General features: G+C 37.5%; 1 protein-coding gene across 11 annotated transcripts in view; it reads right to left on the reverse strand.

Moving 5' to 3' along the window:
* Nucleotides 1–26,653, reverse strand: part of FOXP2 (forkhead box P2) — a 439,933-nt gene that overhangs the window by 371,804 nt on the left and 41,476 nt on the right. For 10 of the 11 annotated variants that reach the window (XR_013939269.1, XM_080555112.1, XM_080555108.1 and 7 more), the window contains exon 2: nucleotides 1,720–1,866. The gene's annotated coding sequence lies outside the window, so the exon portion shown is untranslated. Of the gene's footprint in view, nucleotides 1–690; nucleotides 727–1,719; nucleotides 1,867–26,653 lie in introns of all 11 variants that reach the window. The other variant, XM_080555109.1, reaches the window with a different exon arrangement.

Genomic DNA, 26,653 nt, shown 5'->3' on the forward strand with positions numbered 1-26,653 from the left:
CTCAGCATCCTTTTCTCCAGACTAGACAACCCAAGTGTCCTCAGCCTCTCCTCACAGGACATGGCCTACACCCCTTTTACCAGCTTTGTTGCCCTCCTCTGGACACTTTCAAGGACCTTAACATCCTTGTTATATTGTGGAGCCCACAACTGCACATAAGATTCAAGGTGAGGCTGAGCCAACACGAAATATACCAAGAGAATCACCTTATTTGACTGGCTGGCTATGCTGTGTTTAATGCACCCAAAGATGTGGTTTGCCCTCTTGGCTGCCAGGGCACACTGCTGGCTCATGTTAAGCCTGCTGTCAACCAGCACCTCCCGATTCCATTCTGCTGAACTGATCTTCAGCCACTCATTTCCCGGTTTGTAACTGTCTGGCATTACTCAGTCCCAGGTACAGAACATGGCAGTTTCTTTTGTTGAACTTCATGCTGTTACTGGTTCTGTCTTCTTTACACCCTTCCATCAAGTATTTTATATCAGAATAAAATGTTATTCAGTATTTGTTGTTCAGCAAAGCGGTGTCTAAATTAGTACAACTGCTAATCATATAATATTACCCAGCTCATAGATCATGCTTGACAAAATCAGACAAGCGTTTTCAAGATTCAGGAATTATGTATGTATATACAGATTATATAGTATCATGCCTATACTATAAATTACTATAAGACATCTATTTACTTACTAGACATTCGTGACCATTTCCTAGAGTTTTGGAGATCTGAAATGTAAGTTATAAATGATGTAAAAATCCTTCATTATCACAGTGTGAAAAACACAACAAAACCTAAGTTCTTCATTAGATAATAAATAAAGGTGGATCACTCAAGTTTTTCCACTCTTAGAAATGACAAAGCACTAACAACTTCTACAAGGCCTGACATTACAGCTCACCAAGCAATTTTAGCTGCAGAAACTAGAGCAGCTGCCAAAAGAATCTATCAAGCCCTCCCCCACACTTTTGGCTGCTAATTTCCATCCCCATTACCCTTTGTACCAGTCACAGCCCTTGGACAGCCATATGTGAGAAGGCTGGGATAAATCCAGCTGAAAACAAAACCATACAAATAATTGGTTATTTTCAGCCAGCTCCATTCTCCAAATTTATTTGTCACATAGCCACATAAACAGCTACACATGATGAGGGAGAACAGCAATACAGGGATGGAAAAAGAATCTGGAAGTGCTTCTTATGCAGCTGTACCATGTTAAAGTGTTCAATGAATACTTTGGCTAAAACTGGTCTGTCAATGGAGAGACACAAGCTATTGAAGGAGTCATACTAAATTCCCTCGACATTACTTTTAGGATGAGATGGGTTGGCCTCTGGAGATGCCTGCTTCTCTCCTGAATGTTAGCAGAATTTTGGATGACTAACTGAGATGTAGCAGCTTAGTTTCCACATAGCTAAATTAACTCAGATCTAGATGAGTAGAAAAGGGTAGAAAACCATGTTTCTGACTCTTTCAGCACTTCATTTCCATTAACAATTTTCATATGTGAAAAAAAAAAAAAAAAGAATTGTAGAATAGATTACCATCACACAAATATAGGAGGAGTATGCATTTTCTGGATGCTCTGCAAATTTTTTCTAAACCATATTTTACATCTATAAGCAATAAATTTCAGTGACATGGGACTGTGTTCCTTGTACAAAGCACAAAATTCCCCAGTCGAAACAGTTACAACCACAGCTCCATTATAAATCACTTACATTTCTTTGGAGTCACTTAGTCACCTTGCTGGGTTGTAGGAAGGAACGGTCTTTTCCTCTTTGCTGAAGCTGGTTCTCCTTCCAGACGTGCCTTTCGCTTCTATGGCAAATAAGGACAAAAGGTCCTTGACTTTTGCTTAAAATTATCTACAGGTAAGAAAAGAAAGGAATACATTAAGTACAAGCCTCCGTATTGTGTTTTACAGTAAGGTATTACAATCACTTCTTTAAAAAACACTTCATTACTTTTACAGGGCCATATTCTTATATACTTATGCACTGCATACCTTCGAAGAAATTCCACATTTTACATCTTTCTGTACACCAAGCATCTAAAGTAGTCACTACTCCTAGAGTAGTTGCCTACTCCACTCCTGGGATTTGCAGTAACAGGATTATATTATTCTAAAAAGTCTAAGTACACAAATTGAAAGATAGTTTCCTATTATTGATTAGTTATTTTGCAACACCATGAAGTCTGGCATACTTTTGGCAGGGTTCATGCAGGCAATCACAATTTGCTGAACACAGGTTCATTGGAAACTATCTTGGTTACCCATTATTGGCAAAAATTCTGATTTGAATCTTCTGTTAAGCAAAACAGCTCTGTATTGCACTGCAACTCAGAAAGTGAGACCTTGGCTTTAGAACGGATAGCTCCATGAAAATATAAATCACTGCTCTGCCAGAGCCAATACAGCACATCAAATGTTAAAAATTACTGGGAAAGGAATAAAGAACAAAGCATAACACATCACCTTCTTCTGTATCAAGCCCCATCTTGAAAAGCCTGCTCATTTCTGGTGCTCAGAACAGAGCAGAGCACAAGGTTCAGAGAAGAAAACATACGTGATCAAAGGCTTAGAATAGTTTCCGGACGAGGAACAATTCTGTACACCACAACTATTCACACGAGAAAATAGACAACTTAAGGGATGATATGACAGAAAAGTACAGCAGCCTGAAGAAGATGGAGAGATTGCACAGAGATCATCTCTTCCCTATTTGAATGCAAAAACTGACTAGTAAAGCTCAGGTTCAGAAAAATATGCAGGAACATCTCCATGAAACAGGTAACAGACCTGCAAGCTTCTTCCCAAGGATGCTGTTGATGCAAGGAATTTTCAAAGGGGAAAGTGGAATTATTTTTGGAAGAGAACCTTCACTGGAGATTCTTATATCCATTTCACAATGATATATTCACCACACAAGAAACACAGTCTAGTCTAACTGACACTGAATGTACAGGCTAGATCCTTTTGAACTGCAAAGTGAATTCCCACCGTTTTCTGTATTTAACTACATTCTTTTGATTGACTTTTCCAAAATAGCCACTCCATAGAAAAAAAAAATCAAATGAGGTAGTAAAGTCTTGCTGTAAAGCAAATTTTTTTGTAGCCTTCCTTTTCCTTGTCCATAGTTCCAAAGTAGCCAGGACAGGGTGCCACAAAGCAAGGTTCTGCTTCTGAAGATTTCTGACAGTTCCCTCCATATGTCTGAATATGCAGCTTCATCCATGGGTTCCCACCCAGTTCAACATGTATAAATGGAGGTCATAGGCATCTGCATGTCCCAAGTTTCATCTCAAACAAAACCTTAAAAATCATATACTCTGTACTCCAGTATCTCCTTTTTTTTTGCTTTTATCTCTAGGATACAGCAGTGTTTTTGCTTTATTTTGGGTAAGTGCAGATCAATTAAAATTCCTTCAGGGACGCCTTCTGATCCAGCAGAAAGTGAATGACTGTCATCAGGAGCAAACACTTTTTGCTGTCTCAGAATGGCATGTCACTTTTGAGAAAAAAACTCTCTTAATTAATTCATCCATACCCACCAGGTATACCAAAGGAATATAACCAGTCCTTTCTGTTGTCTTGCTAGATACAGATCTCTGTACCTGTGAACTGAGTATCCAGATATGGAGACTTGTGCATTGACATGTTATATGATGAAGCAGCCTACAGTAGCATATAAACATAACAGGACAAAAATAACCTTGTTCAGACATCAGTATGCAACTAAAGTTCCCTTTGCAAAATACACAAATTAATAGCCTAATGTTTCACACAAAATTTTATGTTCACTCAAAATCTATGCACAGACCTATTAACATTCTTTTCAGACCTCACAATGAGGAATTTGAATTACTGCTGCTTTTTTTTTTGTCAGCTTGATATATCAGATCAAAGTATGTTTAGTGTTCTATCTACTCCCCCTCATCACTTCTACACTCTGCAAAAGAAGAGGCTGCTATGATGTTTGCTGTTATGTTTGCTTCTGCAGCTCAAATGGCTACACTGAAGTTGGAAAAAAAATCACTGTGCAGCATGCTAATAATGATCAAAGACCCATGTACTACTGGCCTATAGCAACAATTTAGGCCACCTCTCCCTCTACCATTTGTCCAACTTCTCTATTTAGAATGTAAAATCTTAAGGGTAGGATTATAACTCGTCCTGCTCAAAAGGAATCTAAGTTTTGTTTGATATCCTGCATGTCACTGTAATACTAACTACAAATAAGAGCAAGCAGTACCAAGCAAGAACTGAGTGTCTCAGAACTGATATATGATCAAAGACAAGCTTCTCACAAAATTTCAAAATTTAGAGAAGTGGACTAAAGGCATACTACTGCAGGTAAAATACTATTGCAGGATAAACACTTTAAAAGCAATCTGATACTAATAACAATTCATATTTATTATTACTCCTACTACAACACTAGGAAAGATAAAGCATAAGAGTGTCTTACAAGACAGCTACCTACTGGTTGACAAATAGAAGCAAAGATTCTCATTCTTTCCATACACGGTTTTGAGTTGCAATTAAAAAGTTTACAAGATCTTCCCACTAATGTAATCTTGGGTCTCTCAAGGGGAAAGCTGATATGCAATTATTTCAATTGCAAGTGCTGGGAATCAACAGTTACCCAAAAATTGGGTAAACCAAGAATGCTTTTTTTTTTTTTTTCCCATTTGTTATACAACCCCTTTGGAAGATTAGATGAGGATTTGTGCTTGCTTTAAAAATGTATTCCATATATTCCCTAATTCAATTATACCCCTGACGGAAATATACTTATTTCAAAGATATAAGAAGGTATTTTTACATGAAGAATTTCTTAGCTTGTGTTTTCAATTTCTGAAACAACCTAGTGATACAAGTAACCTATAGGATTAAAGACATATATATTAATTTCGGGCATTAAAAGCTACACTTTTGCATAAACTCATACAATTTCCATAAGTTACATAAGACAAATTGAAAATTATAGACAGTAATGTGAGCTCTGCATTGCTGTTTTGAGACTTTTTTGGCCATTGATAAAAGCCACAGCTGCATTACAAAACATTGTTAAAATACTTTATCCCCTGACTGGCAGGTATTTTTACAGAGTATGTTACAAAAAAACGTGCTAGAGGAAAAAGTATTTGAGGACTGTTTAATCAAGTTTCCCAATTATTCTGGGAATATTTATCTTATTTATAAAAAATCCAGTGGCTTGGGCCTCTGACTAAATATGCTACAAAATTCCATTTTTGTACATAAGCATTCTACAATTTTACTTTCAATATCTATAGCCTATTGGATGAAACTAAGTAAAAGACTAATGCTGGATTTAGGCTGAAACCATATCATATAAACAACCAAGCACTGGATTGGTTTAAGATTGAATAATATTTACTCTATTATGTAATTGTATAGTCAGTCTAACGTATTATTACAATCATGTGTCTTTACTGTGGTGTTTATCTAAAAGCCTTTACCCAGAAATCTTATCTCACAAAAACATAAACTCACAAAAACAATCAGTGTTTTGCTAGTAAACTTTGGAACCTCTGTTAAGAACGATGTATTAAAATACAGCAACAAAAGAAACAAATATATCTGCGGAAAGGTCCCTTCGAGCTAATCTCCAGTATAATTGTCCTAATCTGGAAACAGCATAAGGAGTAAATAAGAGATCAATCATGATACAAAGAATTAAAGAAATGAAGGTATTATATTGCAAACTTCCCTAAATGTTGTGCTGTTAAACTGAATGAAGTTGTTTGGTTTGTCTGCAATTTAAGGGAGATTAATATGCTGTGATCAAAAAAGCAATACTTCAGAAAACCTCAGAGTTGGCATTACTTCCTTTCTGTTACATATTGAAAAGAGAAAGGTGGGACAAATGATCTATCTACATGTAAAGTGACCTAACACTAGAACCCATGTATCACTGCCTTTAAGATAACTGATAATATTCCCTATACGTTGATACACATCTTTTGCAGAACCTGAAAATACCTATTAAAATATGAAACATTTTCTAATTTAGTCTTCTCATCAGTTGTATACTACAGTCTTCCTCTTCTGGATTTGGACAGACATGAAGATAGAGAAGAATTCCTCATGTTTCTCTTGCAGATATATTTGTTTTAAGATACATTGACCAGAAGTAAAACCTGAAGCTGAATCATAAGAGGATGCAGGGTATGAAACCACAGGTAACGCCTACATCTAAATAACTGCTTGCATGGTCAGCTGTTTGTCATGCCAATGTAAATTCTCCATATGAAACAGAGGATAAAAGACAAAGGCTAACTAGCTATATCAGGCAATCTGCCAACAAAGGTATAACGTTGGCTTTGGGACAATCAGATGGAATACACAGTGAACAGTTGTTAAGCTAACATGCAAGCTTGGGGAGGTTAAACAGATAGTAGCAACCTTGTGTAGTAGGAATTGTGGCAAATATGGCTGGGAATATTTTTCTTCAGCAATCCCCCAGTGGGAAGCGTGCCACCTACTTTCTCTGTTACTCCTTCCAGCTCTGTCTGCCCTTCTCACTTCAGCCTTAGGTTGGCATTCCACACAGGGATCTAGCAGGGATCTTAGCATCTAAAGACGCGAAGGCCAAGCAGATAGGTGTCATTCTAGAAATGCGAGGCCACTCAGAATTTTCTAAGTTAGGGATTTGCAGTTGGTACTGGTACTGACGAGCCTATAGGTGGAATGCAAGTTTCATTTATTACCCCACCTCATTTCTAAATGGTTTTGATACTGATTACTGAGAGATCACTCATCTACACACAATACTTTCACACTACTGCAACAGCCCTAAAACAGAATGGTGCAAAAGGGTTTGATATAAAGGAGGAAATGTGAGAAATTCCATAAAACTTTTCATACATTTTTTTTCATCCTTTTCTCTTTTTTCCTCTCTTTTGCCTCCCACTCTCCCTTTTGCCTCAGATTCTCTCCCCTCCTGCAGCACGATTTGTAAAGAACATCACACTTGCTGGGAGCCAGAAGGGACAGCAGCACAAGAGGCAAGCATTCAATGACAGCCGAGATGCCTCCTTGTCACCTGGGGCAATGCTGGGACATGGGAAGGGCTTGGGCTGGACGGAACAAGGGTCAGAGATTGCTGAAGCCAAAGGTACAAGGGCATGAGATTTGTAAAACACGGTAGGATTGCTAAAATCTGGGGACAGGCCAGATATTTATCTGAGGGAAGCAGAGGATGATTTAAATTGTTACACAAAGCAAGGGAAGCCTAATCTAAAAATGTGTGAAGCAGTGTGCTTAGGGACTTGCTCTTGTGGTTCTACCTGTTTGCTACTGGGAAATGTAAGCAGGAAGACCTCCCTGTGATATCTTCATATCCAAAATTTGCTTTCTGAACTTTGGCAGATTGGAATGTAATTAAACATTCAAATACACTGTGGATCTTTCCAAGAGAGTTTGATTTATTTTATTGTCTTTGCTATGTTGGCTGGTACATACTTACTTCACAAAGTAGTTCAAGTCACCTTTTTTGCATCGTCCATTTCATTTTATACATACAGAGCAGGAATTGGTTCGGAGAGATAATGGCAAGATTTCTGGGCAGGATGCAGCTGCAGAACAACTTAAGCCAATCTAAACTGGCCAAAGCAGTCTTAACGTCCCTCACCTTCCTCTTCAGCTCCAGGGCAGACTCCTACTCCTTCCTTGTGCTGACTCGGACACTTGAGCAATTGCAAGGTGAGACAGGCCAGGTAGCTACAACACTTTAAAACACTTTTTTTCCTGCAAAGAAAGTGATCAACTTCTGGCCAAAACTGGGGCATTTCTGCTGGTGCAAGACGAGATATGGCCCTGGATGAAGATGTGACCACACAGTCATGATGCAGTTGGCTTGCACTGATGTGGAAACTGACCATGTGCATCTATCTCAGGGCATATTCAATGCTTCTAGCAGTGGTCACCTCCCAGTTTCCAGCACTGCTCACTCAGCTGTGCCAATGCAAGTGTACATGGAGCAACACGGTCATCCACACTACAGAACTAGTCTAGATTAAAAGCAACCTGGCAAAATAAAAGCTATTTTGTTTAGCTAAAATAAGAGCAGACCATAAGAGCAACAACCATAAGAGCATTTTCAGAGTTATAGCAATAAGCAGAAGGAACCAAAAGATGCTTTAAGCCCACATTACTATCAAAGAAGCATTTACTACACTATGATTTAATTAGCCTATGGACTCCAGCAGTCACAAGGTAACAGATACAGCTGCAGCCTACCAAGTACTGTCATCCCCAGCTGTCTTTCTCTCCACTCCTCTCCAGCTTACAAATATGCATTACAAAGAAATGTGACAATCTGCACTACAAATCACAGAACTGAAGTCCTCGAGGTACAGGTGTGTGCTCCATTACAGCAACCCTAGGACAAGGATGGGCTGCAGAAGGGCAGCAAGGACAGGAGCATTAAAATACAGAAGCTGCTTTTTTTTTTTTTTTTTTTTAATGTATATGCCTTAGAGAACTAGGTCCCATTATTAGAGAGGATATACACATACAAAGCTTTAAAATCTGTTTTGAAACTGGTCTGGCATGCTTTGCCATATTATTATTACACCTGTACATACATATGTACACACTTGCAATCAATTCTCTAAACAGCCCATCATTAGTATTTATATTATAGAATGAAAACTAAATTTTAAAAAAGACTAAATTCTTTTCCCTTAAAATTAAGTAACTTTTTAAAAACTTGAAAGAGAGACCCTAAATTCTGTTCACATCACTCTTTATTTTAATCACATTTGATTTGGAGAATATCACATTTTTTTCCAGATGATATGGCTGTACTTTATCTAATACAAAGTACATAACTTACATACACATTGTCTACATCATTCAGGGCACATACAAAAACAGTTTTGAAACATCATTCTACAAAACTATTGTTTTTGTATCCATCTTTCAATAGTTTTGTTTGGTAAGACACAGAAAAGTAATCCTTATATGAAACCTTAATATCAGCTCTCAGTTTGTAAACAGAATAATCAAGTATTCTATGACTGAATTCAAAGTTCAAGAGTTTTTTTATATTTAATAATTATAGATTTTTCTATGCATTCATTTTCCACACAATTAGCAAAAAAAAGAAGAAAAAGAGAAAAAAAAGAAAGAAAAAAGGAAAAGGAAAAGAAAAAAGAAAAAGAAAAAGAAAAAAAAGAGAAAGAGAAAGAGAAAGAGAAAGAGAAAGAGAAAGAGAAAGAGAAAGAGAAAGAGAAAGAGAAAGAGAAAGAGAAAGAGAAAGAGAAAGAGAAAGAGAAAGAGAAAGAGAAAGAGAAAGAAAGAGAAAGAGAAAGAGAAAGAGAAAAAGAAAGAGAAAAAGAAAAAAAAGAAAAAGAAAAAGAAAGAGAAAAAGAAAGAGAAAAAGAAAAAGAAAAAGAAAGAGAAAAAGAAAAAGAAAAAGAAAAAGAAAAAGAAAAAGAAAAAGAAAAAGAAAAAGAAAAAGAAAAAGAAAAGAAAAAGAAAAAGAAAAAGAAAAAGAAAAAGAAAAAGAAAAAGAAAAAGAAAAAGAAAAAGAAAAAGAAAAAGAAAAAGAAAAAGAAAAAGAAAAAGAAAAAGAAAAAGAAAAAGAAAAAGAAAAAGAAGCGGAAAGAGAAAAACAAAAAGAGAAAAGAGAAGAAAAAAGAAAAGAAAATGAAGGAAAACAGAGAAAAAAATGCATGGAAAAAATACCTTATCTGCATTTCTCTTGCAATTCCATTTGGACAACAGTATTTCCTAAACGTAGCCTATTCACTGCTGGATATGTAATTACCTTCAGTTCACAGTCTAGACATTAATGCTTTCGTAGTATTTAAGACTCCTTGTAACATGCTTGCTGCTTTAAGTAAGCAAGGCTAAATCTTGACCAGATAAATTAGCAAAGAATGCAATAAAAGCTGCAATAAAAGAACTTTATCCTCCAAACCTTCAAGTTGCTGCTAAATGAGATTTCTTTGAAATGCAGATCAGTTGAACTAGATTAGTGAATTTTAGCTCCTGTCAACATCATAACAAAATACAAATACAATTGTTCACTGGCCTTATCTCCATGCTTCCATCTGCTGCCTTGTTATTTACTTTCCTTGATTTACTATGCAGATCTAAATAAGACACATCAAGGAGGGCTTACAACACAATGGCTTCTTAAGCTTTACATCAAGGTATTTGAAACTGAAGCCCTGAAAGGGCTGCCATCAAAGACATATCTCTAATGAACTTCCATATCAGAGAAGGTTTGGTATTTAATACTGCTGTGAAAAGAAAAAGCTACAAATCAGAATGGCCTATGAAGGGGAAATGTCTGCAAATCTTGATGAGATTAGCACCTACCAGAATTAATATCCCAATAAAAATGATATCTGGTTCCTCTAAGAGTTAAACTTCCAACCTTTGCAAAAATAATGCACAGTGTCAGAATGGGAAAACTCAGTTGACAAGGTTAAAAGGTCAGGGCAATATTCTTTGTTTATCCACAAAATGTTCAAAAAACAGTTTTTGCTTGTGGCTTGATTAAGATATTGTTGACAAACTAGCCTTAGAAAGAAATAATTAGCACAATTAACAGTGCTACTGTGGTGCTTTCTGCAACATCAGAATTTTTACAGTATCTTAAAAAAATTAGCAACAACTTCATGGCGAAACAACATAATCTAAAATGACAGCATGCAACATTTGTTCATCAATTTTACTATTTCCCTTTCTCCCCCACAGCAATCTATGGCAGTGTAGGATAAAATCTTCTGTCAGTTTGTTTAAAAAAACAATCCTTAAGTGCCATTTCTGTTACATGCCACGACCCCATTCACACAGAGCCATAAATGAAGAACTCCCCTCCTCATGATTTCACCTCTCTGCATCTATATCCAATAGATTAAACAAGTATAAGATGAAAATACAAAGTTTAAAAGTTTCTACAACCAGTACATAACAGTGTGCAGTAAACTAACCGTGTGTTGCTGCTTGACGGCACTTTTTACTAGGCACCGAAGTACATAAACAAATGATGCTTTTCTTTCTTAAGAAAGCATTTCAATCATTTATGTTCTTCCCCAGCACGGGAAGATCCCACAAGCGTGTTCTGTACCGTGGATCAATCAGCTCCAAACCGAAGCAGACATGTTGTATGCTCCAGTGCCCGGGAATCATGCTGCAGGCTCACCAGATGATGAAAACTGAGGTATGCAGTGTATGGGAGCCCCACATGGCACCCGCTAGCTTCTGGGCATGTCAAACTTCACTACTACCCTACAGTCAATGACAGCAAACACCTTCCCTTCTCTTCTTGCCTCCAAACATGTGCTTGTCTTTCTACCCTCCTTCCAAATTAAAGGCAGTCTTCCAGAAACAAAGCCCCCAAACAGAAGCAACATCCCATGGCTACACTGCAGAAATCACGGTTGTCTTTTTGCTGGATTTCATTTCATATGGGCTGTGTTCCAGGCTTACTTCCGGCCACAAGAGACCACTACCTTTCCTTGTTTAATGAAATGACAAAACAACAGATTTGCATATGTAAAAGCAGGTGCTGTAACAGGTTTGACTACTCTTGACCTAAAGCATGTAAAAAAGATTTATCAGCAACAGCTGTCCCTGAGGTATCGGGGCTCTGACGGACAGTCAAAACTTTGCCATCTGCACTGCCGTGTGTTAAAAATGACAATCTGAATTAAAAGCTGGTCAACAGATCTCGTATAACTAATTCCTCCCGCATCCCCATCCATATGTTGAATTCTCAAGATACACAACACTTGTATTATCTATTATAAATACCAATCTTTAAACTGAAGTGAGTTGCAACTTATTCAGGAAACAATCATTTAAATAATACTACAAATGTACATACGTTTGAAATGCTACAACTGTTTTACGTCATGATACAAACCTGTGTTCTTTTCAAGTAGCATTATATCTCTTTTCAGAATAAAAAATAGCTATAAATATTTACATAGTCTAATTTGGGATTTACAGTGCTACAGCATTGTTTAGCTTGTGGATTATTAACCAATATAATTTTTGTTTAGATTAACTTCTCTGAAGTCTTTCTTGAATGCCCTGACAAAAGCATAAGTGACAGAAAAACATTTCAGAACACCTATGTGTTCTCTGCATAGTGGATGTATGGCAGGGAAGTGAGGTTAGCATTTTATGTTCTGATTTTTCCATATGAAGAGCAACTGTGCTTTCTCCCCCAGACTAACGGAATGAACCTGAGAGTCTGAACATGACCCCCTGGTGAACACAGTGACTTGTTCTGGAGCTATGCTAGCAGAAGGTAGCACCATATGCCCCAAGCCCCAACTTGGATGCTCTTTCCACAGTCTAATGTGCTTGTCAAAAGATGTTAAAATCACAGATTTACTTTCTCTGGATATACTTTATTATTGTACAAAGTAAAAGATAGGATTATACAAGTTATTATGTCTTATACAGACTAGCATCCAAAATATACTTCCACCAGTTTAACCTGGGATTTATTTATTTTTTTAATTGGTGAATGATTTCTGTGATGTTATAGCAATCTCTTGCCTGATAACCAATGACAGCTATTATAACTCTTATTGATTACAAAGTAACTACATTCTAAACTATGGCATTAATAATTTTCCTTCTTTGTAGACTTTGTGAAAAAATCATCTCATTGCTTAAAAATGAATGAAAATTACCTTCGCTCCAATTTTAATTTCACTAAGCATTTTAAATTAAAAAATAAAAATAAAAAGAACCTTGAGAACACCACTCATTTTATCATTATAGTCCAGGCAGAAAAAATAGTAAAATAAGAAAAAATAATCCATTGGGCATATGCAGTAAGCAAACTGAAAATAACAGAAGAGCTACTTCACAATACTTCTAAGGATAATTTTAAATGCTGCATTAAATATAAATTCATTCACCTCAGGTTTTGTTCATCAGTTTTAAATGAAAAAGAAGTACTTGATTTTTTAAATATATATATGCACATACGCATTTACATGCACTGCTGAAAGATGAGGCACTTTTTTTCTCAAGAGAATAATAAATAATAAAAAACTCTCTTGCAGAAATTTGTGAGATTCAAGTGATCCTTTAAACAGTTACAATTTGCTACAAAAACAATGCACACTTTAAAAAAGAAATACAATTTATTTACTCACTAGGTTGTAACTGTCTTTTGAGAGCCACAGTGATCCCCTGAAGAGCATAAATATTTAGACAAATTTTAAAATGTGTATTATATACTTGACAGAACATATTTACATGACAGCTCAGAGCTTAAGCAATCTGATCGGAAATATTTCCCATCTAAAACAAAGTCGAATTGGGAAAAAAAAAAAAAAAAAGCAGCTCAGCCATGTAAAGAGGCTTGAGATTAAAAACATAACCATTTAGAAACAGATTAGCCATTTAAGTGTTTGTGTCGAAATTACGATAACCTTCATCTACTTCCCGATTCACCAGATCCCATGTATGAATTTATGAAAATCTAAGATGAGCAGCACACAGCATTAACTCCATGTCTTCTCTAACTAAGCCGTTTAATTGCCTGCTCTTTATCTGCTGCCCTCTGCGCCCGCAGGTCCCGCATCCTCAGCAGGCGGAGCTGCCTCGGCAGGGTGGAAGTGGGTGTCCCCGCGGGTGCCACCCTGCCTGTCGAGCAGTCCTGTCCCCTGCCCAGCACCAAGCTCAACAAACACGTGCTTGTCTGTGTGACACTGCCGAGCTGATGCCCAGGAGTGGCAGGGTGAGAGGGAAAAGGGTGGAAATAAACCTTACAAAGCCTGTTGTCACTTTTGTCAACGGTGAAATGAAAAGGCTGAGGGGGATCCTTTGATCTCCATGAAGCCCGGGTCTCGTTTATCCCTTGGTGATCTGCTAGTCTTTATCTTGGCCTTCTTTAAAGACATTACGTATGTTGGGATCAGATACGGTGTTCTGAGGTTTGGCTCACAAAAGCAGTACCAAACACATAGGCATTCTCATTCATTGATCTGGATCTTAAAATACGACTGTGGACGTATGGGCAGTTCTCTGCCAGGAGATGGTGAAAGGCAAGAGACTGGTATTTCGGTATGGCAAAGCCTACCTGCAAATGCATGAGAAACATCTACAGGAAAAAATGGTAAATAAACCTACAAATGCAAACCGCTATTGTGTTCTATGTTTTCCAAAACAGAGGAAAACAGAGCTGGCTGTATTCAGCCATCAGGCACCCAGCTGTGAACTGCTGCAAGGGAGCAGCTGGTGGCCCTGGGCACACCCCGGAGATCAGGAACTGGGGCAGGGCCACAAGAGGAGGTGGCACAGGTAGGGAGGGTGAGGAGGATACATAAAAAGCCATTACTGGTTAGTGTCTACTGTTCCTGAACCGCTTACAGAAGTAGAAACGGTTTCTCCAAATCCAGCAATGTACTAGAAGAAAGGTATGAAAAGCTTGTAAGGATGCATTTACTGTAAAGATGTTTTGTCAGCAACTTGCATGGCCATCTACAATCTTGTTGGGGAGAACAGGTATTTCAGGAGAACTACTTAAAAGTACATAAAAAGAAGATAAAATAGCAAAGATAGAAGGGATTAGCAAGGAAGAGGCCCTGAAGCGAACAGTAAATTGGAAATGGCTGGTCAGAAATTAGGTTTGGATCATCTTTACTTGCAACTGTGCAATACTAAAATCAGATTCATCCTACCTAACTTCAAACGCATAAATAGGATGGAATCACTACCTCACCCAGACCTGCCAGATGAGCTTGTTGCTCCCACCTATATGGGAAGCAGAGAGTTTGCTGTCCTGGTTAAGATGCACCACTGAAGTATGTGATGTGTGAGTGGATGGAGTGAGTGACTCACTGTCAGATGAATCACAAGAGGAAGAAGACTGCTAGAACAAATTATATATATTTTGAAGATAACAAGGAATTGTTGGATACTCTTACAGATGTCTGAGTTTAAAAAAACAAAAAACTCAAGTTTAATAGAAAAAAATCTTCACCACCAGACTGTTGGGCAAGTGTAGAATGAATACATCATAAAGCATAGATTACACAGTTACATAGCTTTTTTTTTCCTTTTATTTTGGACTGTATAAATTAAATGGCTACTCATGTTGAATTCTGTGAACTTAGCAAAGATATTTGTTAAGTTAGCTATTTCACCTACAAAATAAAACATATTTAGTTATGTTTAGCTATATTTTTCACTAGTCAAATAGATCAAAAGCTAGGAAAGTGATGAAAAAAGATACTGAGGATGAGGATACTTGATTTAAAGAAAAAAAAAGACCAAAATCCCAGCACATATGGACACCATGTATTTCTGAACTGTACAAAAACATGTTACTTGTCAAAGATTTCTTATTCTTCTCTCCTTTCAAATTATAAATGAATCATTTAGAATTAAGATTGAAAACTGTTGCCTTTTGTAAAAAGGTATGTGCCTCATAGTGCACAATGAATCGTTTCTTCCCCCAGACTTGTTTACTTAATATATTAAGTAGCACGGTGGTAATCTTTACATTTGCAGCAAATAAAATACAGAATATTAGTATTTTATATTAAAACAAGGTACCAACAAGTGAATTTTAAGATATTAATATCTGTACTAAAATATATTTCATTATTGTTTACATACAGCATTGCTCTTAATCAGTTGCTTTAATTTTACAAGTGGAAACTTTAAAACTGAAAGAAAGCAATTATAAAATGTTCTTTATTTGCAATTAAATTCCAAGGTTGCAGAATACTGTATCTGTCCCAATTTTACAGAACTGCTTAAGGCATCTGCCAACCAAGTTTCAAGAGGATTAGCTGTAATGAAAATGCAACATATGTAAATACAACCACATATTTAAATGTCAAATATTTCAAACACAATAGCAAAATTACAAATTCAAAGTTATCTTTACAAACATATAATTCTATGAACTTCTTCCATGAAAGATAAAAACTTGGAAACAGCATTTTATACTCTACTGTACAAAATACCTAATGTGGCAATGCACTGACTTAGTCTTCTTAATATATCTCATTATTTAACTGAATATTGGTGTTTTTATTAATACACAACATACTCCACCTTTAACATCAGTTTCACATATTTCAGTCATATTGTGTTTTCAGAAGAGTATCGTTCCTTGTGCTAAGCTAGCAAAAATAAGGTAAGCTATGAACTTAAAAAAGCACCTTTTATTTGTGCACTCTGAGTATCTTGTTTACTTGACATTATGTGTAATATTAGCACAGGAGAAAGAACACCATTATACAAGAAAATAAAACCATGCAGCTAGAACTCCTCTGACTTCAGACACATTTTTCTCATCTCTGGATGTGGTACAACCTTGCTGTGAACTGTTAGGTTTCCACTACTTAGAGACAGACGGTTTCATACTGCTCAACAGAGATTACTGCTGTCTATCTAAATAGGGCTTACAGTGGCATCAGCATATTTTATTAACTCAGAACCATAAATCCTATTCTTATATGCTCTCAAAGACCAACACTCCTAGGGTCAGTTAAATTTACATCAGCACGGCACCTACCAGGAAGAAACTTCAAAGTAAGGAAATGTTCATTTCCAATAGCCCCCCAGAAATTTGGATATCTATTGGAAGTTTAAAAAGCAGCACTCTATCCTTGATAATAAAGGATAGTTTTCCAATCAGATCTCTAGCTACTGCAACACTACACAGCATCCCAATACACTTTATAAAGTATATAATTATTATATACTATTTACTTATATATAAAATGTAAATACAACACAGGTTTTCTTTGTCAACAATTCTCCCTTCTTTGCATCATAAGCATCTATCTGAAGGCCAGCAGACCTTAATATCCACACTCTTCTGTGACTGGGATAGTAAAGACCTTTGAAAGAAAACATCACCACGTTTTTGAGCATTCAAGGAATATCCTTTTATATTCCATTGCATATTGGTATAAGAAAGTGCTTTTATCAACACCAACAAAATTATTTATATATATATTTCTCTGCTATCATCAGAACTGACAGAAGAACACAACTATATTCTGAATATATATTGTTAAGGACTGGAGAGCAAAATGGAAAGAGAGATGACAAAGTCAAACAAGTAACAGCCTAAAATAATACAGAAATTTCCAATTATATTGAAACTATAATCCAAAATATGATTTTAAATAAATATTTGTTGTCTACTCACATATAGTTTTACTCTACTCCCTCTGAATAAGTGCACTAACAGGCATAGGTTATTCACAAACAAAATTTTGGCACTACAGGAGCAAGATGCACTTATCTAGATAAACACTGCTTTTTCACTGAGGTACACAAAACATCATTCAGCCGCAAGCAGTCTTTAGAAATACAAATCAGATACCAGTGTCTCCTCAGGGGAAGAAACAGCCTTGGCATCTCCCTCTGTATCGTTTAGTAGCAATAAACTGTGCAATGTAGTCAAGCGGTTTCCACGATGCAAGAAAAGAAGTGCTGCATAATACTTTGCTGAACTTGGAAACCCTAGAAGAAAATGCATATCTAGTTCCATTGACTGCTGTGTTTTCCCCTTTTATTTTCCCGAATAAGAGTCCAAAATCAGACATAAGGCGAGAGGAAATGGTCTCAAATTGTGATGGGGGACTTTTAGATAGGACATTAGGAACGAATTTCTTTACAGAGAGGGTATTCAAGCATTGCAGTGTGCTGCTCAGAGAACTGGTGGAGTCCCAGTCCCTGGAGGTATTTAAGAGAGATGCACATTGCACTAAGGGACATGGTTTAGTGATGGGACTTAGTAGGTCAAGTTGATGATCTTGAAGACTTTATGATCTTGAAGGTCTTTTCCAACCTAAATGATTCTACGACTCTATGATTTTATGACCAAGAGGGTGATTTTGCCCCTTCTCCTCTGTGGGACATGGCATGTCTTACATGTGCCTGGTTTTGGTTGGGATAGAGTTAATGTTCTTCCTAGTAGCTGGTATGGTGCTGTGTTTTGGATTTAGGATGAGAATAATGTTGATAACTCAATGATGTTTTAGCTGTTATTGAGCAGTGCTTACATTAAGCCAAAGACTTTCCAGCTTCTCTCTTAACACCCTGCCAGCAAGAAGACTGGCCATTCACACTAAGCTGGGAATGGAAAAAAACGAGGACAGCAGACCCAAACTGGCCAAAGGGATATCCCATACCATGTGGCATCATGCTGAACAATAAAACTGGGGGAGTTGGCTGGGGAGGGCAACTGCTGTAGTCTTAAGTTTGGGGTCTGGCTGGGCATTGGTCAAAGAGTGGTGAACAATTGCATTGTGCATCACTTGTTTTTTATACTCCTTTATCATAATTATTGTCATTATTTTCCCTTCATTTTCTGTCCTATTAAACTGTCTTTATCTCAATCCATGAGTTTTACCCCCTTTTTTTTTTTTGGATTCTCTCCTCCATCACACCAGGGGAAGGGCAGGGAGTGAGCAAACAGCTGTGTGGTGCTTAGCTGCTTGCCAGGTTAAACTACAACACTGAGAAGACTCACTTCTGAGAACTGGAACACAACAGAAGTGGACTCAATTCATGTATCAACTGTAATATCTTAGTGTAGTTATTACTAAATATCTATAATGAAATAAGTCAATGACTCATTAAAGATCTCCTTTTTACTAAAAACAACCTTATTTAAGAACTTAGAAGCCAATCATAGTTCAACAATTTGAGGATCTGACTTTAAAGTGATAAACCAATTTAAAAACAAGATCTTCTCAAATTGCAGACCGTTTACTATTTTATTTTCATTGTAACACAAAACAACTCAGTGGAACTTCATTCTCAAATAGCAATTTAACAATTCAATGCTATCACTGCTATGAAGAGAAAAACAGTGAGCTTTGAAGCTATTTGATCTCATCATATCAAAACTGCAGTCTTGTACTGATTTCAGAATCTACTTAATTTGCTATTTTGCAACAGAAAAGTAGAAAGACTACAAAAAGCAAAGTGCCAGAAGTAAACATTTTGATCAACCTAACTAATTCTCTTTCAAAAAGCAAAACACCTGCTGTTCTTTTTTAGAAAGAAAAACCTTGAAATTTAAAGACAAAATAAGTGTATGTGTGTGACTTGTTTACATCAGACAAAAGTAAACCCGTCATAAAAGTGGAAAACACGGAATTTTCTTTTGGTAGCCTATGAATATTTAAGGAATGCCTAAAACACTTAGCAATTTTTTTTTGACAATTTAGCTACCTCACCAATATAGTTGCTTGGACACCATGGTGACATGCATCATATACAGACTTTTGAAGTCTGCATTTTTGCAATTTCAGCACAGAGAAAAGGGGCAGGGTGGGATTATACTGCATGTAACAAGGTAGGGGTTGCAGTGTCTTATGGTGTATCACCAAGAAATGGGAGAAGTGCTGAGTCTGAAACAGTGATGACTAGCTATGATCTGCATGCCAGTCAAAATATGGTTTGGAAGGAACTAATAAAGTGGTTGGCCCCACACAATAAAAACTATGTGCACTAAAAGCATGAAGACTTATAATAAACATGAAATTCAGCTACCCAACTGAAATTGCACAGTAGCTCCTTTCTTCAGATGCATTCCAGGCTGCATCTATGTAAACACCACACTGGCCTTCAGCATGCTGCCACAACCTCAGGTTCCTTAGTCTTCAAACTCTGTTATTTATTACTAGGTTTTTCACTTAAATATTTCACAGCTAGGCAACCCTCACTCCACCCACTGTTTTACAAGAAATCTATCCTCAGGACTACAGTGACCACGCACAACAATGTAGGTGACTTTTCAAGACCCACCAATGTTCACAAGATTGTTTCTTGATGAGATGCAAGCCTACACACATGAGAAGAGGGGAGGGGACAGAGGGCTGAAGGCAGGGAACTGAGGGAAGCCCCACTCCAAACAGGCAAGAAACAGTTGCAGAGATGACCTCAGAAACTGTAACTCCAAAGTGGATTCATTGACTCCAGTTTATTACTTACAAGGAATCTGTATCTAGCTCATTCATAGGTTCCCTCCTCAGTTTCTCAAGCACAGGTACTTTTTTTCTTGCCAGGACCAAGTTGACTTGCTTCTCAAGAAACATTGGCTCCACTGTTCTGCTTGTCACCAGGGCATTAGCCTGTAGTACCATCCACTAGTTACACCTACTCGGCATGGTAAATCAGCCCGAAATCCTGGCCAAACAAGTCCAGATTCACCCTTGTCCCATTGTCACGACGGTCTCTAGCTAAAACATGATGGCCCCCAGAGAGCCATACAGCGCCTTCATAGAGACCTGTGATAGAAATAGCTGTCACATGTCCAACAAAAGGTTTTATTTCCCAGAAGCCTAAATATATATACAAAAAACCACATCCCCCCCAAAAAGGGGGAAATAGGACTATTTTGTCTCTAGTGTGTACAAAGGCTTCTAAAAGCCAAAATACCAGCTCTTCACTGAAAACTCTTAAATAATTTAAAGAGGTTCTGGAAGAAAGGTCCCACACTTCCTGAAAATAGAAGATCATGAACATGAGCAGAGAGATAGTATCTGGGCACGTATTTGATGAACAAAGCACCATTGCTAAAAAACTGCAAGCAGGACGCCCAGGTAGACATTATCTAAAGGCTACCTTCTAAGCTGGGATGGTCAAAGATCTCAGGGGATGACAGATAGCCCCCCCAAAAAAACTATGAAAGCAGTAGAGAAAGAATTTAGTTGTGTATGCAAGTCTATAGGAAGATTGTTAAAAGATAACATATGAAAATGTTAAGATTAAACAGTTAAAACTCATTCTATGTAACATTGACAGGTTTCCAGCCTAGCTCCAAATTAATGATGACTAAGCATTTTGTCATTGACAACAACTTCAAAAGTTGTTGTTCAGGCTTAGAAAGCTTGAAACTAAACTTTAAAAGGATTTCAAAATACAGGACTCCTTACACAGACTTCACAACTCAAAATTTAATAACTCTGCTTTATGGAAATATAGCAGTTGAGAATAATTTACTATCAACATAACGCTGTAATGCCAAGTATGACCCTACAACTGGCACTGCATACTGTATTTTGCTAGATAATCTTCTGGAGGCTGCACATCCAGATATAGACACACACCAAGCTGCTGATGCATAAGTTTCCCATTGTAAACCTGGCTCTATATTCAGTCCATTTTGATACTTCCTAACTCACAGAAAATCACAGGCCATTTTTTTTATCAACAGCAAATATCCACAGTTCTTCCAGAGAAGCATTTATCTTTTCCCCTTGACAGCTAAGATCATTGTTTAAAATATTATCTGTGGTACTGAGAAGATATGGATTCTCTATGACATGCAATATTTGGAAACGTGTAACATACTGTTCTGAATGTGAGTACATTTATATGCAAATTTAAGCATTATGACAAATTAAAACTCCAATATGGTGACATTAATGAACCACATAGATGCCAATGCCTTACACTATAATCAAAGATTAGAGAATTATTGTCCAGGATAAGATATTTGTCCACTCCAAGATATTTGTATCATCTTAACAAAACCCCAAAGAATTTTTCCTATCATGCAACAGTCTTATTTAGCTGTCCTCCTGAAATCCTGAAACTGTAAGAACTACGTGCAAGACAGCTACAATGGCAGATCTTAGCACAACAGTTCTGTGGGTGCAATGCTATTGTAACTTGTTTACCTCACTGTTGGGTACAGCCTTTCATGACATCCTGCATTCCCACCCTGCTCCCTTCCTTGATTTGGCATCGATGTCCACTGGACTGTTGTTTGGACTGTTTCAGAACAGCACAAGTCAGGAGAAAACTAACAACATCAAAAAAAAAAAAAAGAATAAATAAAGAGAGCATGTTCATCAGTTTGGCATGCTGAAATGGCTGAGCAGAGTCCAAGAAATACTGGAGTTGGTGTACACAAATTAGACTATGCTGAAACGAGACAGTATCACAGCATCTGCTGAAAAATTCAAATGGGATTCCTTCTACACTGCTTATATTAGTAATCTCAACTTCTACTCTTTCTCTTAGTCTCTACTTTGAGTAATTTCTCATTCCATTATTTTAAATTTACGGAAGTATCACTAAGATCTTCCTGCTGATGATTCTTCACATTTCTTTTCCAATTCCAGTTCCTTCAAACGTTGCTCCGCCTTTCATATGTCCTTCAGAAAGAAGGCTAGCTTTCACATGATACCTGCAACAGCTTTCCTGCTCTCATTCCTTCAGTTCATATTCTCTATCATTATGTTTGGCACGATGAAGGAACACTACAGGTTGTTACTGAACAAAGAGATTTACAACAAAAATAGAAAACTGCAATGGCACTGAAGTGCTGGAGTTTATAGGTAGCTGCAGGAGACAAGAGCACAAGAACACCTGGGAAAAAGTAAGGTATGATATTTCATGCCAAGGGAGTAATCTCTCAAAAACCCTTAAAGTTTCTCCTTTTTACTGTCCACAGTTCCCACTAGTCACAGACTTTCTGATGTGTAATATTTCACAGCTATAGGAAGAAACTCTACATGGGCACAAGGGATTTTATTGCAAACCAATATGATTTAAATATATGCCAGTTCTCTTGTAACAGTGATTTCTTTACTAGCTTATAACCTTCAAGTTTAGACGAATAACGTGTACAAATGAGATTCAAAGTGGTGTTGTCAGTTCTCAAAATGGTATCGTATACCTCACCAGAGATGAAGAATCACAGAATTACAGAATCATCTAGGTTGGAAGACACTGCCAAGATCACCTAGTCCAACCTCTGACCTAACACTAACAAGTCCTCCACTAAACCATATCACTAAGCTCTACATCTAAACGTCTTTTAAAGACCTCCAGGGATGGTGACTCAACCACTTCCCTGGGCAGCCCATTCCAATGCCTAACAACCCTTTCCCTGAAGAAGTTCTTCCTAATATCCAACCTAAACCTCCCCTGGCGCAACTTTAGCCCATTCCCCCTCGTCCTGTCACCAGGCATGTGGGAGAACAGACCAACCCCCACCTCACTACAGCCTCCTTTAAGGTACCTGTGGAGTGCGATAAGGGGCCCTGAGCCTCCTCTTTCCCAGCTCCCTCAGCTCCCTCAGCCGCTCCTCGTAAGACTTGTTCTCCAGACCCCTCACCAGCTTTGTTGCCCTTCTCTGGATTCGCTTGAGCACCTTGATGTCCTTCTTGTAGCGAGGGGCCCAAAACTGAACACAGTACTCGAGGTGCGGCCTCAGAACTAACATTCAGAAATACATATCTGATGTCTTAAGCCTATGGACAAGGTTTTTAAAAACATCCAAAAAAATAGAATTTCATACATTTTGATGCCTCTGAATTTTCCTTGTGTTCCTAGAAGCACCTGGTAACAGATTAAAATGACTAAATTCACATTACTGATATATTTTACTATCTTATTCTAATTCTGCAAGGTGACACATGTAGCACTGTTTAAATAACTCAGACCTAGACAGAGATGAAAAAATGTGGAGCTTTTTCATGTAAATGAAAACCTCATTTTGTTACAAGTCATAAGGAATGATGCAGAAATCTAAGTAAAAGCTGGAAAGAAGACAAAGCATGTGAACGTCCAAACCAAGCTATAATGGTCATCCTTAGTGCTAAATAATGCGTCCCACTTTATGATACAGTATGACTACAGAAGACTAGCATCAGGGCAACAACCATGGCTGCACAGTTGAGAATTGTAATAGGGCTTGACTTGTATTCTATACTAAGTGTTAAAAATGCTACATAATCTTGTCAGCCTTGAGAGTATTGTAACAACAAGGAGTCCTTTATGAATAAATACTAAAGCCCTTTAGACAGAAGGTGGGTGCAAAAGGAAAGCACTTCCTGCCAAAGGAAAAGTCTTGTTTCATTCCTTCTCAGTACGTGTCCATTTGAATGCTACTATTGGGGGAGGTATGGGATAAGAGAAAGTGAGAACTCTGAGGACCCTGCCCTAAGCAGATTATATTCACCAGGCCGCAGCAACCCATGTGGGATGGCAACATTTGGAAAACAACTTGCTATGAACACAGAATCCCTACCTGAAACACAACTTAAGAAACAAAAGTAGGAGGGACTAAACATGTAAAGAAATACTCAGCTGCTCAGTTTAAACTAGAACTCTATCTCCTTTTCATTCATGACATGGTGTTTCTACCTGGAGTGTGATGTTAAGTCTCCCCAAATCAATCTTTTTCTATCTTAATATTAAGCCTCTTCAGGTTGAGAGCAAGATGAATGAGAGTTGAACTGACACACTTATCATGACTACTCAAATAAAGCAGCATTAGGAAGGCAGCACCAAGTGTTCTCAGGAACAACAGGACAGGCACAGCTCAGTTCATCTCATACAAGGAACAAATGACTGAGACAGGAACAGGTACACCTCAAAATATCACACTTGGCAACCAACAGGAAGCCGAAAGGACAGTCATTAGATTGGAAGACAGGCGACTTTAGACAGCATAAGTTTATTTTACACAATCCTACGATTGATTACCTTTTCTTGCCTCTGTAAATGCAGTTTTCTGTTATCTAGAAATAATTCTTGTAGTCATCCAATGATTTCCAGTATCCAGTACTTAGGCTTGCTAAATTTCAGTCTATAGCTCTCTTTGGTTATTGTCATTTGCTAATTAGCTTTGCTTCTTTAAGATAATTTAACAGGCATTTTAAAATCTGGTCTCAGATCTTCTCTGCTGGATAGAAGAACATATATAACGTTTGACAAAACAGAGTAATGATGTACTCCAGTAAGCATATAACATTTTAACTCTACGCTATGTGGTCTGACTACCAAGTGGAACCATCACTTCTATATCCTTCTATTTGAAGCTCCCATATTTCAGTGTTCAATGGTAACATTTCATCAATTTGTTTATCTTCCTAAGTCAGTCTCTCGTATGAAACTGCATACAGTTTACAACTGAGCAAACAGAATGTATAATACCCAAGTAAAAATCACTGTTAAATTTCAAACAGAAAATGACTGGCAGATGACCAATTTACCATTATAACATCAGTACCAAGGTTATATGTCATACTTAACCCTAAGGACCAATCCTCCAAGAAGAATAAACGACATCTAAGAAAACCAAGGCTGCTTTGTTCCTTGAGGACATTCAGAGCAATACTGGCAATGGTCCTATGCTAACATAAGAAACAAATCAGCTAAAAACAGTGGCAATGAAAAAACGTAAGAGCCAGCAAATACCGTCTCTCAACAGCAGATCAAACTCAGCAGCTGAACAGAAGGTAGTAGAGGACAAATTGATTTGAGAATAAGAAGTCATGAGGTCCAGAGATAGCTGTTCCTGAATTATGTCTGTTAAGAGACAGAATATTTATTTCCTGTTGGAGGATTGAAGAAGTCTGCTTTACTCCATCCATGTTAGACATTAGCATTCTGTTAATTGGCTGAAATAGCCCACGGTTGCTATTTTTAGTTCGTGATATGTTTTGATTTTCAAAAGTAAAGAAGAATAGTAGCCACTTTCTTTCTTCAGGCTTCATGTAAATGTACAGTCCTATATAGAAAAGGGGAGAGGACTGAGATTCTACCACACGCTCTCTTTACTGCTGCCATCCTGTTTTCACAGGGGAGAGCAGTATTCATCAGGGGCTCTTTACATTTTCTTTCTTCTCTCTTCTCTTTGGTGATGATGCTGACACACAGGGAAATTCCACTAGAAATGGTAGCACTGCTAATTATCAAAGGACACCCTGGGCTGAAATTGTGCTGGTACATACTGTACCCCACACCTTCCTGAGCTGCAATGCTGTGCTCTAGAATTAAAGCTTATGCAGCTTCCATCCTTTGTATTTTTTTTTTCAAAGTAATTCCGAGAATGCTGAAGAAAGGTTACTTATGAGACACTAGATATTTTCATGGTATGTAATCCACAGGTATTTTTATACTGTATGATACACCTTGTTGCTTGAGAGAAGAGAAATCTTCTCCTTTGCCAGGCTGGTAAAGGGTCTGCTCTCATGAGCGAGAATACAAAGAAGGGCACTCCAGATGGCATTTTAGTTCCCTCTCAATCACAGGGAAATAAAGAAAAACTTCAAAGAACCCAGAAGGAGATAGGAAAGCCAAGCAAAACCAAATGAAGATGAGGATTAATAGTAATTTCAGGTATTATTAACTATAATTATTATATTAAAACAAAAATAAAATACGTAAACAGTACATTTTTCAGTTGAATGAGAGTTCACTTTCACTCTGAGAGACACCAACCCATTAAACCTCTGCCATAAGTTACCTATCACTGGGTCTCAGAGACCTCCAAGCAAACAATTCCATCAGTCATCAGCATCTCAGGCATGACATAACACCTGATGAAGATGTGGATGTATTTCCACGTGGTCATTCAAAATTATTTTGGCATTGGTAGGAAAGTCCCAATCAAGTCAAAAAATCCTGCTTTGGCTGTTCACTGCAAATCTTGACACCAACTTCTGTTCAGTTAGAAGGTAGCAAACATACAGAATCAGCAACAGACATGGAGGTACTGTCCATGTTAATTATAAGAGCCAAGACATATGCTCAGGTGTTGAATCTGTGAATATAAAAACGTAACACTCACTTGAGCTGCCCTGACATCAAGTGTCTAAATTAGGAAACTTGCGGTTTTGAAGTTTTGGAGGAAAATCTGGGAAATT

The sequence above is a fragment of the Anser brachyrhynchus genome (assembly GCF_964034855.1).
Source record: "Anser brachyrhynchus genome assembly, chromosome: 1".
NCBI classification, from domain to species: domain Eukaryota; kingdom Metazoa; phylum Chordata; class Aves; order Anseriformes; family Anatidae; genus Anser; species Anser brachyrhynchus.